Genomic DNA, 20204 nt, shown 5'->3' with positions numbered 1-20204 from the left:
TATAACCGCTAACTTTCGGAAATTTTACGCCCTCTCAACGAAATAGATATCGTGAGTACATCAGATTAGTGTACGATAACGGAGTCGGGTTCTATCGATAAGGATAAATCGACGTAATTGGAGGGGGTTTCGAAAGGCATTTCTGATTAAGCCGGTGTAAGGATATATATGTGTGCGGCTTAGCATCTATCTCTACGAATCTGATAGTCCTCGTGGAAGAGAAGAGTATGTAAATAAAACCAACAATATAAACGCTTACTGTTTGTACCAAACGACGTTCGGAGATGAAGGAGTAATTGATTTAAAGGCCATGTGTTACATATTATCCACTTTTGCAATAAAATCCAATGTTTGTCATGTAACGGGAAAACTTTACGCATTCACATACCCTACACTGCCGCCCAGAAAATCGTGTACAAAACAACAAAACTCAAAACTCGTTGTTTTCGCACTCGAGTGGCATTTCCTTCATTCAAGTTGCTGCTGGTGGTTATGCTGGTGACTTTCGTGTTGGTAATGCTGTTGACCAAGTTTTTCCCTGTTACCTACCTGCCTGGCTGTATGACACCAACGACCAGTTTCATTGTGGCCCAGTTGCGCAAAAACTTGCCAAGTAAGTTACCGTTCCTTCGTTTGGGGATGAGCTGAAACATTTGTTAGAAAGATTTTTGGAGCTATGCGGATGACGATGCTGATGATGATGGCGATGTTATGGCTACAATGAGATGACACAAATTTCTTAACAATAGGGTCACGTTGCTGTAACAAATACATAACAAACAAATAAAATTGTACAAACACACACACAGACAGACAGACACAAAAATATATGTATAACTATGTACTCAGTTATACTGACAGGGAAAGTGAAAATATACAACAATAAAATTTGGTAATATTTAAAGAATCGTAAACAACAACAACGGTGTCGAGGTTGTGAATGGGGATCCACAGAAATGGGTAGGAAAATATGAGATGTTGAAAGAAAAAGAAGATCTGGTGGTATCTACTCTTGGAAAACCTGTTGGAGTTCTCTCATTTAGAATTGGGTAGTGTTCTCTCATAGAAGACTAGGTGATCTTCACTCATAAAAGGTCGAGTGATCTTCTCTCAAAGAGGACTGGGTGGTATTCTATCTTCCGGAATACCTATTGATCTTTTCTCATAAAATGCCATTTGGTTTTCCATCATAGATAACTTTTCACTGACCTGATGGTTTTCTTCCATAGAAGGCCTGGTGGTCTTCTCTCAGAGAACCCTATTTGGTCTGCTTTCATAAAAGACTTGTTGGGATTCTATCATTGAAGATCTGGTGATCTTTTCTCTTTGAAGGGCAATTGTATTCTCTCAGCAGAGAATGGTTCACATTCTTAGAAGAATACGACAATAAATGAATACCACTTTCTCAGAAAAGACCATGTAGTCTTCTCTCACAGATCACCTCACATAGAAGACTTGATGGTCTTCTCGCAAATAATCCTACTTGGTTTTTTCTTATAGAAGACCGGGTTGAATTCTCTCATAGAAGACCAAATGGGATTCTCTCGTCGAAGACTTGGTGATCTTCTCTCATTGAAGACCTGGCGGTCTTCTCTTATAAGAGAATGGGCCTCTATCATAGAAGAATAAGAATGAATGATCTCTTGGTGATCTTCTCTCATTGAAGACCTGGCGGTCTTCTCTTATAAGAGAATGGGCCTCTATCATAGAAGAATAAGAATGAATACAAATCTCACATAGAAGACCATTTGGTCTTCCCTAACAGACTTCCACGTGACCTTCTCACACATAAGACCGGGTGGAATTCTGTCATAGAAGAGCCACTGATCTTCTCTCATAGAATACCAGATGGAATTCTCTCATTAAAGGCCAGGTGGTCAGCTCTCATAAAAATGCCCATCCATGAGAGAGAAGTAATAGTCATCTATGAAAGGAGACCATTTGGTTTTCTCATACAGAGAACATGGTGGACATATCCTAATAAAATACAAGTTGGGGTTCTCTCATAGAAGGCCACTTCTCTCATAGAAAATGGCCATGGTAATCGATGGCAGAAGACCGTTTGGCCTTCTCTCAAAAAAAAAGGCCTTGGGGACATTTCTCATTGAAGACCGCGTGGTCTTCTCTCACTTTTGAGCATTTGGTCTTCTCTTGCAGAATTCCAGATGGTCTCCTCATATTAAAAAACCGGGTGGAAGTTTCTCATAGAAGATACAGTGATCTTCTCTCATAGAAGACCAGGCGGAATTCTCTTATAGAAGACCAGATAAAAGTCATATATGACAAAAGACCATTTATTTTTCTCTAATAGAGAACATGGTGGATGAACATGGTAAACTTCTCTCATAGAAGTAGTGGGTTCTCTCATAACAGAACACTACTCTCACAGTGAGAGAAGAGAAAATGGTAATCGATGGCAGAAGACCGTTTGGTCTCTCTCATAGAAAATCTTGTGGACTTCTATCATCAAGGACCGGGTAGTCTTCTATCATTTTTGAGCATTCGGTCTTCTCTTACAGAATTCCAGATGGTCTCCTTATATAGAAAACCGGGTGGAACTTTCTCATGGAACAGACAGTGATCTTCTCTCACAGAAGACCAGGTGGAATTTTCTCATTAAAGGCCAGATTGTCTTCTCTCATAGCCATCTATGAGAAAAAGAGATAATAGTCATCTATGACAGAAGACCATTTGGTCTTCTCTTATAGCGAACATGGTGGACTTCTCTCATAGAAGTAGAAGTAAAGACCAGGTAGGGTTCTCTCATAATAGACCACTACTCTCATAGATAATTGCCATCTATGAGGGAAGAGAAAATGATAATCGATGGCAGAAGACCGTTTGGCTTTCTCTCATAAAAGGCCTTGGGGACATTTCTCATTAAAGACCGGGTGGTCTTCTCTCACTTTTGAGCATTTGGTCTTCTATTGCAGAATTACAGATGGTATCCTCATATAGAAAACCCGGTGGAACTCTCTCATAGAAGATACAGTGATCTTCTCTCATAGAAGACGAGGTGGAATTCTCTCATTAAAGGCCAGGTGGTCTTCTCTCATAGCCACCTATGAGAGAAAAGAGATAATAATCATCTATGACAGAAGGCCATTTGGTTTTCTCTAATAGAGAACATGGTGGATTTCATTGTGGAGAACATGTTGGACTTCTCTCATAGAAGTATAGGTAAAGACCAGGTTGGGTTCTCTCTTAATAGACCACTATTCTCATAGAAAATTGCCATCTATGAGAGAAGAGAAAATTGAAATCGATGGGAGAAGACCGTTTGGCCTTCTCTCATAAAAGGTCTTGAGGGGTGGTCTTCTCTAATAAGAGAATGGTTTTCTTTAATGTAACACCATTCCCGCATAGAAGACCATTTGTTCTTTTTCTCACAGAAGATCAGGTGGTCTCAATTTCATAGAAAATCTTTCAAAGAACACCAAAAAGACCTCTCTCAAAAAAAAAAACCGAAGGATTTCTCTCAAATTATTTAGTCTTCTATCATAGATAGCTAAGTGGTCTCTCAACTTCCTTGGTCCAAATTCATTTCCTTCTGCCTGTTTATTTTTGAAAACGAAAACAAAAGTAATAATAAACAAGTTTTGTTGATCATGTCCCGAACCTTGCCTCCGAAGCGCAGAATGACAAAATAGCTGTGCCTGCAGTAGTGACTGTGGCAATGGTGTGACCTCATAAACGCTTTCGTCGGCTCTCGAAATACAGGCAAACAACAAATCAAGCAATTCTTTACCCATAAACTTGTGCCTGATTCTTTTAATAGCAGCATTCAGGTTCCAGCAGGCAGCCAGCAGCGGGCTGGCTATATCAACAACACCAGCATCTGACTGCCTGCCTGCCATCCACGAAAATCGATATTACCAGTAAGTATTAAATTTCCAAGCAAACACGCACGTGCTTGCACAGACATAAAAACGGCTAACAACATTCAGGGAATATCAAAAAGCCACGTACTTACATATATTTGCCTAGCCACCAATGGAGCTCAATGGTTGGCCTAAAATTCCAAGTATACAAGAGATAACAACCAAAACAAGAAATACAAAAGAAATAAACGAAACGAAACCATGCCACCACCACCGGCAGTCGAACAATGCGTAGCAATCAGAGGGGAATAATTACTGTCGCACCAATAATGATTTATAATCCAAAAGGACATTGAATAGTCGAGTTGCGACGCATCAATTTCATCTCTCCCTCTGCCCTTCCCACTCCCCGGGAACATAAAACACAAATAAATGACATTATAATACAGAACAATAGACTGGAATTGGAACGTGTAAAAGATATGATTTGTTTTCGACCTCATACTGAGGAGCAACTTCATTGACTTTGGAGAATAAAAATTCTATGGAACACCTGCAAGGATAGGCTGATCCATACACACGGACACGCACACACACACAACACTCAAGCCCCGAAAATCATAACAAATTCTGGCACATGCACTTAGTCACACTCCAAGCCACGGAACCTTGACATATCTCTAAGTGTATTGTTGTTTTTTCTTCCTGATATGATTTTCACTTGTTGTTACTGTTACTCTTGGCAAATTTTGGTGTAGCACTGATGTTGTTGTTGCTATTGCCGCTGTCGAACAGCACACTTCTTTAAATTATTATTGTAGCGCTCAGCACTCTCAGAGGACAAATTAAATTTTCTTTCTTCAAAATTTGATTTCACTCCAGTCAATGGGTAGAGTGGTTGGCTGCTGGGCAGCAGCAACACCTTTAAGTGGCTCTGTTTGAGAGTTTCATTTGTTTGGTGTTTGTGCCAAGGAAGATCAAGTGAATGCCAACAGTTCCGTTGCCCAACTTTGGTGTGCTGTATGAAGGCCATCGCTTTAAGGGTAGCCAGTGGAAGGAAAAAACAACAGCTTGTTCTGCAACCTGAAAGTGAAGGAGCAGCTTTTGATTTTTAATTAATTAAAGTGAGCAAAGGAAGAAACTAAAAAATGTAAAGTTTATTGTGCTCTATTTCCAAAGGACCTTCAAGGGATTGTAATTAGTAAGCTCATTACTTTTTGTTATGATTGGGTGCCTTTTAACCAAAACAAGTAAGAAAGAAAAATTAAGTTCGGCCGGGCCGAACTTTGAATACCCTCCACCATTTGGAACGAATTTGGAAATAAAATCCTGAAAAAATTTTGGTAAAACTTTAAAAATACGGAATATTGCCGTTATATTGGTGCCTATACGCCGTGGGCCCACACAGGCATTATTTGTCATGAGTCATTACCAAATTCAAATTCGGAACTTGAAATAAACGCGAATAATGTAGCTAAAATCATCAAAGTATAGAATATAGGGAGGTACCGTTATATCGGAGCTGTGCGAAGACCTGAACCTGCGTAAACAATTTTTTGTCATATTCTGTAGCATCCATTACGAACTTCACATACGACATTTCAAACAACTTCGGTGAGTATTGTACCTAAACTCGTCAAAATACCGAATATAGGGAGGTACTGGTATATGGGGCCTATACGAAGTCCTGGACCTGCATAGACAATTTTCTGTCACAGACTGGAGTTTCCATTAAGAACTCTAAATGCGTAATTTGAAAAAATTTTGGTAAATAAAGACGCTAAAATCACCAAAATACCGAATACAGGGAGGTACCGTTATATGGGGGGCTATACGAAGACCTGGAACTGCATAGACAATTTTCTGTTTTAAGCTGTAGTATCTATTTCGAATTTCAAATACCAAATTTGAAACAATTCCGGTGAATAATGTCGCTAAAATCATCGAAATACCGAATATCGGGAGGTACCGTTATATGGGGGCTATATGAAAACGTGGACCCACATGGCCCATTTACGAACTTAACCTGTAAAAAGAAACCTGTGTACAAAATTTTAGCCTTGTATCTCAATTCGTTCGAAAGATAACGTGATTACAACAGACGGACAGACAAACGGACATCGCTAGATCGACTTAGAATTTTACGCTGATCAAGAATATATATACTTTGTTGTGTCTGACATGAGTATTTCGAGGAGTTACAAACGAAATGACAAAGTTAATATACACTCCATAGTATGGTGGAGGGTATAAAAACATTAAGTTCGGCCGGGCCAAAAAATGTAATACCCTCCACCTTAGGGTAAAGGAAACATTAGAAGAAATGTGGCAAAAACCATTAAAATGCCGAATATCGGGAGGTGCCGTTATATGGGGGCTATACCAAATCGCAATGTTTCGCCAAAGGAGCTAGAACCCATTATGACCTACAACTACCAATTTTCAGAGAAATTCGTGAAAAAAATGTGTCAAAAATCACCAAAATACCGAATATTGGGAGGTACCGTTATATGGGGACTATACCAAATCGTGAACCTATAATACAATGTTCCGCCACACGAACTAGGACCCATTATGACCTACAAATAACAATTTTCAAACAAATCAGTTAAAAAATGTGGCATAAATAATCAAACTACCGAATATCGGGCGGTACCGTTATATGGGGACTATACCAGAACGTGGACCGATATATCTTATTTTCAATACCAACCATTCTAGACAAAATGTAAATAGCTCTACTAAATTTTGGCGCTCTACGTCAAATGATGTGGGCTGTATCGTGATTTCAACAGACAGATGGACAGACAGATAGACAGACAGACGGACATCGTTAAATCGACTTAGAATTTTATGCTGACTATGAATACATATACTTTATGGGGTCTACGACGAATATTTAAGGATGTTACAAACGGAATGACAAAGTTAATATACCCCCCTTTCCAAGGTGGAGGGTATAAAAAATTGGCCTTCTAAAAACGGAAGATAGCTAGAAGATATTTTATAGGTTATTTAATAAAAAGTCCTTTAGCCGTGTCTCATTAGGCGAAGACCTTAATGGTGTTTGATATGAAAATTAATGCTACTTAACCGGTCAAAATTAGCAGCGTCATGGGCATCTCTTTTTGTCGCTTAACATGTAGTTCCCCTAAAACGAGGGAATCTATAAAGGCATGGCGAAAAACAAATTAACGCAAAAACTAGTTTAAAAGTATCAGTCGGTTTTCCGACGGATGTAAAGCCTCAGCCAATGTTCGATTATTTAATGTTTCTACCCTACAACACACAATGTGTTTGGGGTATTATAAGCTTGATTTGACCAAAAATTATGTAACACCTCGAGATATGGGTTTCCCACATAGGAAAGTGTATATGGATCTTCCTATCTCGCCGAGCTGAGTCGATCTTGCTATATATGTCCGTCAGTCCGACTGTCCGTCTGTCCATGTTAATTTGTAATCACTCTACAAGTCGCAATTATGTCCCGATTTTCACAAAATTTAGAATGGAGGTGGGGCTAGAGCCAGAATACAAGCCTACTGCTACTGATATGATCACATAATATTTAGGGGTTGAAATGGACCAAAAACTGAAAAATTTCCTGATTTTGCAATTGCTCTACAGGTCGCAGTTATAGATCAATCGGCTCTAAAGTTAGCATAGAGCTTCATTTGATGGTCATCGGGCAAAAAGCGAAATCTTCCAAAATGGATTTGGGTGAAATGTACCAAAAAAATTGTATTAAAGAAAGGCGAAACAGAAATACACGAACAGCTCAATTCCGACCGTTACGTAAAGAGTGATTTGTTAAGAGCTTGATAACTTTAAAAAAAAAAAAAAAAACGCATAAAATTTGAAAAATCTCATCGGTTCTTTATTTGAAACGTTAGATTGGTCCATGACATTTACTTTTTGAAGATAATTTCATTTAAATGTTGACCGCGGCTGCGTCTTAGGTGGTCCATTCGGAAAGTCCAATTTTGGGCAACTTTTTCGAACATTTCGGCCGGAATAGCCCGAATTGTTGTCTTCCAAAGCTGGAATAGTTGCTGGCTTATTTCTGTAGACTTTAGACTTGACATAGCCCCACAAAAAATAGTCTAAAGGCGTCAAATCGCATGATCTTGGTGGCCAACTTACCGGTCCATTTCTTGAGATGAATTGTTCTCCGAAGTTTTCCCTCGCGATTCTAGCTGTGTGGCATGTAGCGCCATCTTGTTGAAACCACATGTCAACCAAGTTCAGTTCTTCCATTTTTCCCAACAAAAAGTTTGTTAGCATCGAACGATAGCGATCGCCATTCACCGTAACGTTGCGTCCAACAGCATCTTTGAAAAAATACGGTCCAATGATTCCACCAGCGTACAAACCACACCAAACAGTGCATTTTTCGGGATGCATGGGCAGTTCTTGAACGGCTTCTGGTTGCTCTTCACTCCAAATGCGGCAATTTTGCTTATTTACGTAGCCATTCAACCAGAAATGAGCCTCATCGCTAAACAAAATTTGTCGATAAAAAAGCGGATTTTCTGCCAACTTTTCTGGGGCCCATTCACTGAAAATTCGACGTTGTGGCAGATCGTTCGGCTTCAGTTCTTGCACGAGCTGTATTTTATACGGTTTTACACCAAGATCTTTGCGTAAAATCTTCCATGTGGTCGAATAACACAAACCCAATTGCTGCGAACGGCGACGAATCGACATTTCACGGTCTTCAGCAACACTCTCAGAAACAGACGCAATATTCTCTTCTGTACGCACTGTACGCATTCGTGTGGTTGGTTTAATGTCCAATAAAGTAAACTGAGTGCGAAACTTGGTCACAATCGCATTAATTGTTTGCTCACTTGGTCGATTATGTAGACCATAAATCGGACGTAAAGCGCGAAACACATTTCCAACCGAACACTGATTTTGGTAATAAAATTCAATGATTTGCAAGCGTTGCTCGTCAGTAAGTCTATTCATGATGAAATGTCAAAGCATACTGAGCATCTTTCTCTTTGACACCATGTCTGAAATCCCACGTGATCTGTCAAATACTAATGCATCAAAATCCTAACCTCAAAAAAATCACCCTTTAGATGTCGATAGTAAATATATCGTATATATATATATATATATATATATATATATATATATATATATATATATATATATATATATATATATAGCGAAATATATATAATGTACATATACAATGGAAGGGGATGTTAGCTACAATGCTTATATGTCAAGAATGGCGGAACCGATTTTGACAAATTTTGTCAATTCAGAATGCCCTCTTGGCGTAAAAGAATAAAATCTAAAAAAAAATCGCATAAAAAGATGTCAACAATGATGTTAATATAGATTTTGTAGTATTTTGTGACATTATTTTATTTTTTCATGACATTTATTACTTATAAAAAAATTATAAAATCTCGATTTTTTATTGGTCTTCAATATTTTACAGCATTGCACTGCTGCATATCTAAATCTAAGTTTACATTTTCAAATGACAAAAATTTGGTCTGCTCTGGATTTTATTTAAATTTTTTATTTCTTTATTTCCAAAATCAAACAACATGGCACGTACCTGCCATTGCCTGACATGACTTCTGTGCGTTGTCTGAGTTTTCTGGGCACACGACAGTGAAATTGTCGACTGAAGAGAACGAAGACGAAGGAGCAGAAGAATGGGGGAAATAAAGACACGTTTCGTATTCAAATTAGGATTTCTTTAAAATTCGAATTCCTGAGAGTACAAGAACTTTCACAAATCAACTGAATGACACTTTGAAGGTAGTCGACGAGGCAAAAACAAAACAAAAAAGACAAGACAACGAAAAAAATTGAAACCATGCATCAGCAGGCTGCAGTGTGTGGGTTGGTGGTGTGTACAGGGTGAGATGAAAAACTGCAACACAGTCAAATGCCATACTTTTGACATTTTTTTTAATTTCATTGAATGAAAGCAAGATATGACGGAAATAGCATCAAATTTTAGAATAAGTTTAGATTTGTTCGAATTGGTCACCTTGGCAGGAATTATGGCCTTCAAACTGCCAATGAAATTGTCACACTCTGCGATATTTTGGCCCATTCCCGCCAAGCGTTTGCTTGAGGCCATCGACACTTTGGTATTTTTTAGTGCCAACCTTGCTTTCCAAAATACTCCAGGCACAATAGTCCAACGGATTGGTATCCGGAGATTTTGGTGGCCATTGTGCGCTGGAAATCAAGCGAGGAACCTCATTTTGTAATAATTCTTGGGTGACGTGTGCTGAGCGCAATTAGAATGTCCCAGGTCTGCGGCCAAAATATTTGCGTGCCCAAGGCTCTAAAACACCCTCCAGAATATTTTCGCGATAATATTCGGCATTTATTCTGATGCCACGGTCGATTAATACGAACGGAGAGTGACCATCACCTCTTATGGCGGCCTACTCCATCACCGTGACCGGCGCTTGAGTTCTGGTGGCCAACCGAAAGTGCACATTTTCAGCTGATCTCTTTGGCAAGTAAACACGATAATGTGTACAAACTGCTGGACAACGAATGTTTTCTCATTGGAGAAAACCAAATTCGACAGTTCACCACGTTCGGCCAAGCGAAGCAAGTCTTCAGTTGTTTATACCCTACAACACTATGTGTTGGGGGTATTATAAGTTTGATTGGGCCGAAAATTATGTTCCACCTCGAAATATTAGTTTCTCACATCGGAAATTATATATGGATCTTCCTATCTCGCCGAGCTGAGTCGATCTAACTACGTATGTCCGCGGGTCCATTGGGCAAATGCCCCCGTTCAAAATGCTAAGGGTGACATTTGGAGAGGGCTCTATGACATCATTTCGGAATGCAAAATCTTCCAAAATGGATTTGGACATAAGGGGACTTCCAACATATTGTAGTGTTGTAGGGTATCACATTGTCGGCCCAGCACGACTATAGCCTTTGCTTACTTGTTTGAGTCTAGTTTCTTTCTGTTGCGGTGTAAGTTCTTGCACTTTTTGAAAGTCCAATGCCCAAATTAATTTTTCAATATTTGCCGAATGAAAAATTGCGATATGTTCTGCTCACGAGCCATTTTTCGGCCACTGCGATGCGGGCCGATCAAGTCGCTTCTTTACTTTTGGAACCATTTCTCCTGATGTAGCTGTTTTCTTCCGTCCACTTTCTTGACGTCAGGCTACGCTACCAGTATCACGGTAACGAGCGATTCAATCACGAATAACTTTTTTTCTGGAAAATTCTCACTAAAATGCTTCTGTACGCTTGTAAACAATATAATGAGCTGTCACTGGAAAAATCAAAACAGCTGTGGGACGAGTGGCTCAATGGCTCATCTCACCCTGTATGAAAACAATTTTTTGGTAAAATTGTTTTTTATTTTCACCAAATGGTGTAGAGAAAGCTGCGGATTATTATTAGTGTTTGTTATACCCTACACCACAGGGTGGTCAGGGTATTAATTCTTTGTGCATTTGTTTGTAAGAGGCAAAAGGAAACGAGATAGACCCATAGTTCCTTTTGATGATCTGCATAGAATCACATTCTGAGTCGATTTATTCATGTCCGTCCGTCCGTCTGTCCATGTATTTTTGTAAACAAAGTACAGTTCGCATTTATTGCCCTATCCAGATGAAATTTTGCACAAATCATTTGTTTGGTCCAAGGACGAACCCTATTGAAATTGGAGATAATCGGTCAAAATTTAGATATAGCTCCCATATATATCTTCGTCCGATTTGCCTTTTATTTTGCACCAAACGTGTAATATCAGTCCGAATAGTAATGAATTTTGCACGTACGATCAGACTGGACCTCAAAATAAGTATGCCAAATTAGATCGAAATCGGTTCAGATATAGTTATAGCTCCCATATATATTGTTCATCCGATTTGATATTTTTGTCCTCCGCAGCCGTAATATGCACTCTGTAACAACAATATTTGGGGAAATATATCACATACAGCTCAGAAATACATTAGCTAAATTTTATCGAGATCGGTTAAGATTTGGATATAGCTCCCATATATAACTTCGTCCGTTCGTTCGGTGCACTTTGACTGTGCACCAAACGTCTAATATTTTCACAAATGGGATGAAATTTGGTACTTACGACCAAATTGAGTCTAGGAGCTGGTACGCCAAATTTGGTGAAGATCGGTGCAGATATAGCTATAGCTCCCATATATACTGTTCATCCGATTTGTTGTATTTGTTACCCACAGCCGTAATAGGCACTCCGTAACAACGATATTCAGGGAAATATATCAAAAACAGCTCAGAAATATGTTTGCCAAATTTTATCGAGATCGGTTCAGATTTGGATTTAGCTCCTATATATATTTTTATCCGATTTCCGATTTTTAGAAGATACAAATGCTTCGGCATATTTAGTCCTTTGAACTTTAAATTATAATTATAATCATAGCGTGTATGATTGATTTCTCCCACAAAAACTTTTAATTGTTATGCGGAGCTCTACTATATTAGCAAAGTGGTGTAGGGTATCATACAGTCGGCCCGCCCGACTTTAAGACTTTCCTTACTGGTTTCTATTTTGTTGTTGTTGTAATATCTTGTATTAAAGAGCTGCTCAAAAAAAACAACGACAAAATTAAGTACCCGCCATGGTGTGCCACCACGTATGAATGACATAAACTCTTATTAATTCCCGAGAATGTGTCTGCTAATGACAAATTTATTAAAGTCCTTATGCGCCAAGAGTGTGGTTGTGGGTGTGCGTGCTGTCTATGTGTGTTTAAGGGTAACTGAAATTAATGAGTTTAACAATGTTGCAAGAATTTTGATAAATTATATATGACATCAAAATTAATTTGTTTATGACTTTCTTGTTATACCCTCCACCATAGTATGGAGGTTATAATAAGTTTGTCATTCCGTTTGTAACACCTCGAAATACACATTTTAGATCCCATAAAGTATATATATTCTTGATCAGCATAAAATTCTATGTCGATTTATCAATGTCCGTCCTTCTGTCCGTCTATCCGTCTGTCCATCTGCCCGTCTGTGGAAATCACTCTAGCTTCCAAACGAATTGAAGTAGATTGGAAAAATTTTACTCAAATGTATGTTATGTCTGCAGGACTTTTGGTATTGAAAATGGGCCATGCAGATTCACGTTTTGATATAGCCCCCATATAACGGTACCTCCCGAAATTTTGTAGCTAATGATTTTGGCGAATTTATTCATCAGAATTGTTTCAAATTTGGTATTTGAAGTTCGTAACGGATAGTTCAGCCTAAGACGGGAAACTGTCTATGCAGGTCCACGTCTTCGTAGAGCCCCCATATAACGGTACGTCCCGATATTCGGTATTTTGATGATTTTAGTAAATTTATTCACCGGAATTGTTTCAAATTTGGTATTTGAAGTTCGTAACGGATAGTACAGCCTAAGACAGGAAATTGTCCATGCAGGTCCACGTCTTCGTAGAGCCCCCACCTTCCGATATTCGGTATTTTAATGATTTTAGCGTTGTTATTCACCGGAATTTTTTCAAATTTGGTATTTGAAGTTCGTAGCGGATAGTTCAGCCTAAGACGGGAAACTGTCTATGCTGGTCCACGTCTTCGTAGAGCCCCCATATAACGGTACCTCCCGATATTCGGTATTTTGATGATTTTATAGAAATTTTTTACCCGAATTGTTTCAAATTTGATATTTGAATTTCGTAATGGGAACTACAGCCTACGACCGAAAATTGTTTGTGCAGGTCTACGTCTTCGTACACATTATTCATCGGAATGGTTTCAAATTTCGAATTTGAAGTTCGTAACGAATAGTACAGCCTAAGACAGAAAATTGTCTGTGCAGGTCCACGTCTTCGTATAGCCCTCATATAACGGTACATCCCGATATTCGATTTTTTTAAGTTTCGCATTTGAATATTGTAAAGGTTTATGGCAAATGCTACCTATGCAGGTCCATATCGTCGTATAGACCCTAATATGACAGCTACATTCGGTATTTTTAAGATTTTAAGAGAATGTTTAACGGATTTAATTGTTTTTGTGATATGCCAAATTCGTTCCAAATGGTAGAGGGTATTCAAAGTTCGGCCCGGCCGAACTTATAGCTTTTTCAGCTAGCTTTTTTTTTTGCTCATAGCATGACATCTATGTTAGTACATACATACATACATACATACATACATACATACATAAGTTAACATACATGTGTTTAATTATATCTAGGTTATATTAATTAAAAGCTCATCAAATGTATGTAAAACAAATAGGAATAGTCAAGATAGAGTACAATACGTCCTCAATGAGAATAATTCGTTCCTCAGGGTCTATGGCAAAATTTAGAGGTATTGTTTTTAGCGAGCAATATCTTAAAATATGCCATTAAACTACCTCTGGATTAAAAATAAAAAACAAGAGAAAAGCAGAAAGTTTGGCCGGGTCGAACTTTGAATACCCATGCCGTTTGGAAAAAATCTTGAATATCTAGCCCCATGCTAATTAATTGCGACCTGTAGAGTAACTGCAAAATCAGGATTTTTTCAGTTTTTGCTCCATTTCAACCCCTAAATATTATGCGATCATCTCCAAAAGAAACATGGTTCTATTCCCTATTCCCTAGCCCCACCTCCATTCAAATTTTCGTCACGATTGGGCCAAAATTGCGACCTGTAGAGTGATTACAAATTAACATGGACAGACGGACGGACGGACATACATAGCTAGATCGACTCAGCTCGGCGAGATAGGAAGATCCATATATACATTCCTATATGGGAAACCAATATTTCGAGGTGTTACATAATTTTTGGCCCTATCAAACTTATAATACCCCCAACATATAGCGTTGTAGGGTATAAATACCGAACATGGGGAGTTACGTTTACAAAAGCGTGGACCTGCAAAGTTTTGTCATAGGTCAATAGGATAATCAAATTCTGAAACAAAACGGTGAATAACGCCGCATGTACAGGAGGAGATGAAAAAACTGCAACCAATTTCAGACTGCTGCCATTTCTAAGCCACTCTTCCGACAGCTGTTAAAATTATTTCAATGACAGTTTACAAGCGTACAAAAGCATTTTGGTGAGAATTTTCCAGAAAAAAGTTATTCTTTTATTCTTATTATTATGTTTAGATTTGTTCAAAGTGGTCACCTTTGGCACGAATTTTGGCCTTCAAACGACCAATGAAACCGTTACACGCTGCCGGAATGTTGCTCTGCGGCATTTTAGCCCATTCCCGGCGAAGCGCTTGTTTGAGGTGACCGACACTTTGGTATTATTTATTGCCAAATTTGCTCTCCAAAATACTCCAGCCACAATAGACCAACCAATTGATAGCCGAAGATGTTGGTAGCCATTGTGGGCTGAAAATGAAACGAGGACCCTGTTGTTTTTTTTTTTTTTTTTTTTTTTTTTTTGGGTGGCCGAGGCTGATTGTCATGTTGCCACGTCCTGTTGGCATGTCCAAGGTTTGCGGCCAAAATGTTTGCGTGCCCAAGGCTTTAATACACCCTCCAGAATATTTTCGCGATAGTATTCGGCATTTATTCCGATGAAACGGTCGATTAATACGAGCGGGGAGTGTCCATCGGCTGTTATGGCGGCCCACTCCATCACCATGGCCGACGCTTGAGTTCTAATGTCCAATCGAAGGCGCACATTTTCAGCTGACCTCTTTGGCAAGTAAACACGATCATTTTGTTTGTTTACAAACTGCTGGACAATCGTATGTTTTCTCATCGGAGAAAACCAAATTCGGCAGTTCACCACTTTCGGCCAAGCGAAGCAACTCTTTGGCTCATTTGAGTCTATTTTCCTTCTGTTGCGGTGTAAGTTCTTGCACTTTTTGGAATTTCAATTGGTTCACCCCGAGCTTTTTTTTCAATATTTGCCGAATGGAATATTGCGATATGTTTAGCTCACGAGCCATTTTTCGGCCACTGCGACGCGGGTTTCGATCAAGTCGCTTCATTACTTTTCGAACCACTTCTGCCGATGTTGCTGTTTTCTTCCGTCCTTTTCCTTGACGTCGGGTAACCAGCGATGACGAAACGAGACACAAACGATTTATTCACATTTAAATGCTGGAGTGCTCTAACCATAGCCACTTGTGGTTTTCCAGGCAATTATAAAGAAATCACACTATCACGCTTGAATTCCATCACGAATATCTGCTTTTCTGGAAAATTCTCACCAAAATGCTTTTTGTAAGCTTGTAAACAATCTAATGAGCTGTCACTGGAATAATTTTAAAAGCTGCCGGACCAGTGGCTTAGAAATGGCAGCAGTCTGAAATTGGCTGTAGTTTTTTCATCTCACACTGGATACGTAAAATTTACAGATTCTTAATCCGAAAAGGAGTGAAGAATTGCTCCCTCTATTTAAGTTAATTTGCGATTTAAAGTTACAAAATGACGCTACACGGGTCTTTCTCTACTTATAATCAGCTATATTTTTCCTGTAATAATGTTTTGTATTGCACAGTGTATATAATTGCTCTTTATATTAGTCGGCAAATCGATGTATACTCTCCAAGTTGATAAATGTCGAATTTGCTTTTATCAACGCATTTTGTTCTTTTTTACAAATTTAAATTAGAACCGGTAAAGAAAGTCCTAAAGTCGGGCGGGCCGATTTTATGATACCCTACACCACTTTGCTAATTAAGTTGAGCTCCACTTAATAATTAAAAGTTTTTATGGAAGAATTCAATCATACACGCTATGATTATAATTATAATTTAGAGTTCAAAGGACTAAATATGCCAAAGCATTTGTATCTTTTAAATTCGGACTTGTATTGCCCATTTGGTGCGAAATTAATTTGAAATCGGATAAAAATATATATGGGAGCTATATCCAAATCGGAACCGATCTCGATAAAATTTGGCAAAGATATTTCTGAGCTGTATTTGATATATTTTCCTGAATATCGTTGTTACGGAGTGCATATTACGGCTGTGGGTAACAAATATGACAAATCGGATGAAAAGTATATATGGGAGCTATAGCTATATCTGAACCGAACTTCACCAAATTCAAAATACTAATTTCTAGACTCAATTCGGTCGAAAGTGCCAAATTTCATCCAATTTGGGCAAATATTAGACGTTTGGTGCTCAATCAAAGGTAAATCGGGCGAAGTTTTATGTGGGAGATATATCTAAATCTGAACCGATCTCGATAAAATTAAGCAAATGTTATTCTGGGCTGTATTTGATATATTTCCCCAAATATTGTTGTTACAGAGTGCATATTACGGTTGCGGAGGACAAAAATAACAAATCGGATGAACAATATATATGGGAGCTATAGCTGTATCTGAACCGATTTCGATAAAATTTGGCATACTTATTTTCAGGCTTAATTTGGTTGCATGTGCAAAATTCCATACTATTCGGACTGATATTACACGTTTGGTGCACAATAAAAGGCAAATCGGACGAAGATATATATGGGAGCTATATCTAAATTTTCACCGATTATCTCCAATTTCAATAGGGTTCGTCCTTGGGCCAAACAAATGTTGTTTGGAAAATTTCATCTCAATCGGATAATAAATGCGACCTGCATTTTGTTCACAAGAATACATGGACAGACGGACGGACGGATGGCACTTTCGACCGATTTAAGTCTAAAAGGTAGTATGCCAAATTTGATCGAAATCGGTTCAGATATAGCTATAGCTTCCATATATATTATTCATCCGATTTGTTATATTTGATACCCACAGCCGTAATATGCACTCCTTAACAACGATATTCAGGGAAATATATCAAATACAGCTCAGAAATATCTTTGCCAAATTTTATCGAGATCGGTTCCGATTTGGATACAGCTTCCATATATATTTTTATCCGATTTCAAATTAAATGTGCACCAAATGGGCAATACAAGTCCGAATTTAAAAGATACAAATGTTTCGGCATATTTAGTTCTTTGAACTTTAAATTATAATTATAATCATAGCGTGTACGATTGAATTCTCCCATAAAAACTTTTAATTGTTATGCCAGCTCTACTTAATTAGCAAAATGGTGTAGGGTATCATAAAGTCGGCCCCGCCCGACTTTAAGACTTTCTTTACTGGTTTTTTTTTTTTTTTTTTTTTTTTTGTTTTTTGGAAATATGCAAACTTGCTGCAAAATGTGCAAAGTCTGTTTGAACCGAAGGTAAACAACACAATCATCATTCCAATCGATCCAACTGCCAAAATCGTCGTCAAACCAAAAACACAGCATTCACCCACCCCACCTTATCACGACCCACAAAGCAGTATTAATGCTGACAATAATGCCGAAGATGTTGACAGCAAATGCTGCAACTAAGTCAACTTTGCAATGATAACCAAAAGCAACCACAACACCAACAACGAAGAGGAGCAGACCGACAACGACAATACCAATGACATTAATAAAACATTAGATATCATATCAGACACATGCCACATACTGTCAGACGAAACAACATTGCGCTGCAGAGTGCAATGACAAAAAAAGAACAAAACCTGCAGCTCACTTTGAGAAGAACTTCAGGACTTGAGCAATATTGGGAGGAAATCTTGTCATCCAAACTGTGATCTGAAAAAAAGGAATCGAGAAAAAGACGCACACACACACATATGTATAACATGTGTGATGGCTCTGACATCCTTATGCAAGAGGAAAAAATGCAACATGCAAAAATATGTCTGTGTGCAAACGAGGAAAATAGAGTTTTTTTTTCGTATGTATAGAAAGAGGGAAGGATATGCATCTAGATTGCACTTTAAATGTTTATAAGTTGTGAATTTTTAATGTTTTTAAAAACTATGTTTTTTTTTTTTTTGTTTTTTGTATGAACAGAAATAAAACTTTGTTTTGGGGGTGAAAGTTCAGGACATTTGTTCAAAAGTCTCATCAGTTTACAAACATTTCGGTAACGCATCCTTTATGCGCTACAGCACTGTGTGCTGGGGACATAAACGTTTTGTAACACCACTAAGTATTGGTCCTAGACCAATATCTACATTTTCCTATATCGCAGCGCTGAGTCGATGTAGCTATGTGTGTCTGTATATCCACATTTAATTGTAATTATGGTCCGATCCCCACGATATTTTGCAAGGTCAAAATAGAAGTCTCTTTTTTTGTGGAGATGATCGCAAAATATTTAGAGGGTAAAATAGTCCACAGAAAGGGTAGGTCACAATTATAATCCAATCGATACGGAATTTTGTATGAGAAAAGATTTACGGAAACAGTTGGACTAATAGCCAAGATATCGAATGTATTGCAAAATAAATACAATCTACAGGGTGAGATAAAAAAACTGCAACAAATTCAAACGCCATAATTTTTACATTATTTTTTATACCCTACAACACTATGTGTTGGGGGTATTATAAGTTTGATTGGGCCAAAAATTATGTAACACCTCGAAATATTGGTTTCCCACATAGGAAAGTATATATGGATCTTCCTATCTCGCCGAGCTGAGTTGATCTAGCTATGTATGTCCGTCCGTCCGTCTGTCCGTCTGTCCATGTTAATTTGTAATCACTGTACAGGTCGCAATTATGGCCCGATCTTCACGAAATTTAGAATGGAGGTCGGGCTAGAGCCAGAATAGAACCCTATTTCTTTTGGAGATGATCTCATAATATTCAGGGGTTGAAATGGACCAAAAACTGAAAAATTTACTGATTTTGCAGTGGCTCTACAGGACGCAATTATGGACAAATCGAAGCGGAAGTTAGTACGGAGCTAGAGCTTCGGGCTGGACAGAAGCCTTCCAATTTTGGTGGTCATCGGGTAATATTTAGTGGGTGAAATAGACCATAACATTTCTGTTAAATAAACTTCAAATTTTCCATTAAACCGCGAATATTTTTTAATCCCGGCTAAATCACAAATAGACGAACAGGTCAATCCTGACCGTTACGTAGATGCCGATGGTAAATATATCGGATATATATAGCGATATATATGCAATACATATATACACAGGGAATGTTAGCTAGAACGCTTATATCTCAAGAATGGCTGGACCGATTTGGACAAATTTTGTCAATTCAGAGTTCCCTATTGGCATAAGAGAATAAAATCTAAAAAAATTGCATAAAAAGATGTCAATAACGGTGTTATTGTAGATTTTGTAGTATTTTGTGACATTTTTTTATTTTTTTCATATTTTTTATCGCATGCGATTTTTTCAATTTGACTTAATATTGAAGTGTATATTTTGTAATATTTTTTCACTTTACAACACAGGTTTTGGTTATTATATACATTCTGCAATTATCGTCCGATGCTCACGAATATTTTCACAAGGGTAGGGTTAGGCTCAGAAGGGCTGTTATTTTCAAAGATGTCAGTAATATGTATAGGAGTTAAAATGGACCAAAAGCAGAA

The sequence above is a fragment of the Musca domestica genome, unplaced genomic scaffold (assembly GCF_030504385.1).
Source record: "Musca domestica strain aabys unplaced genomic scaffold, Musca_domestica.polishedcontigs.V.1.1 16, whole genome shotgun sequence".
NCBI classification, from domain to species: Eukaryota; Metazoa; Arthropoda; class Insecta; order Diptera; family Muscidae; genus Musca; species Musca domestica.
Note: the sequence above shows the minus strand (reverse complement) of the source record.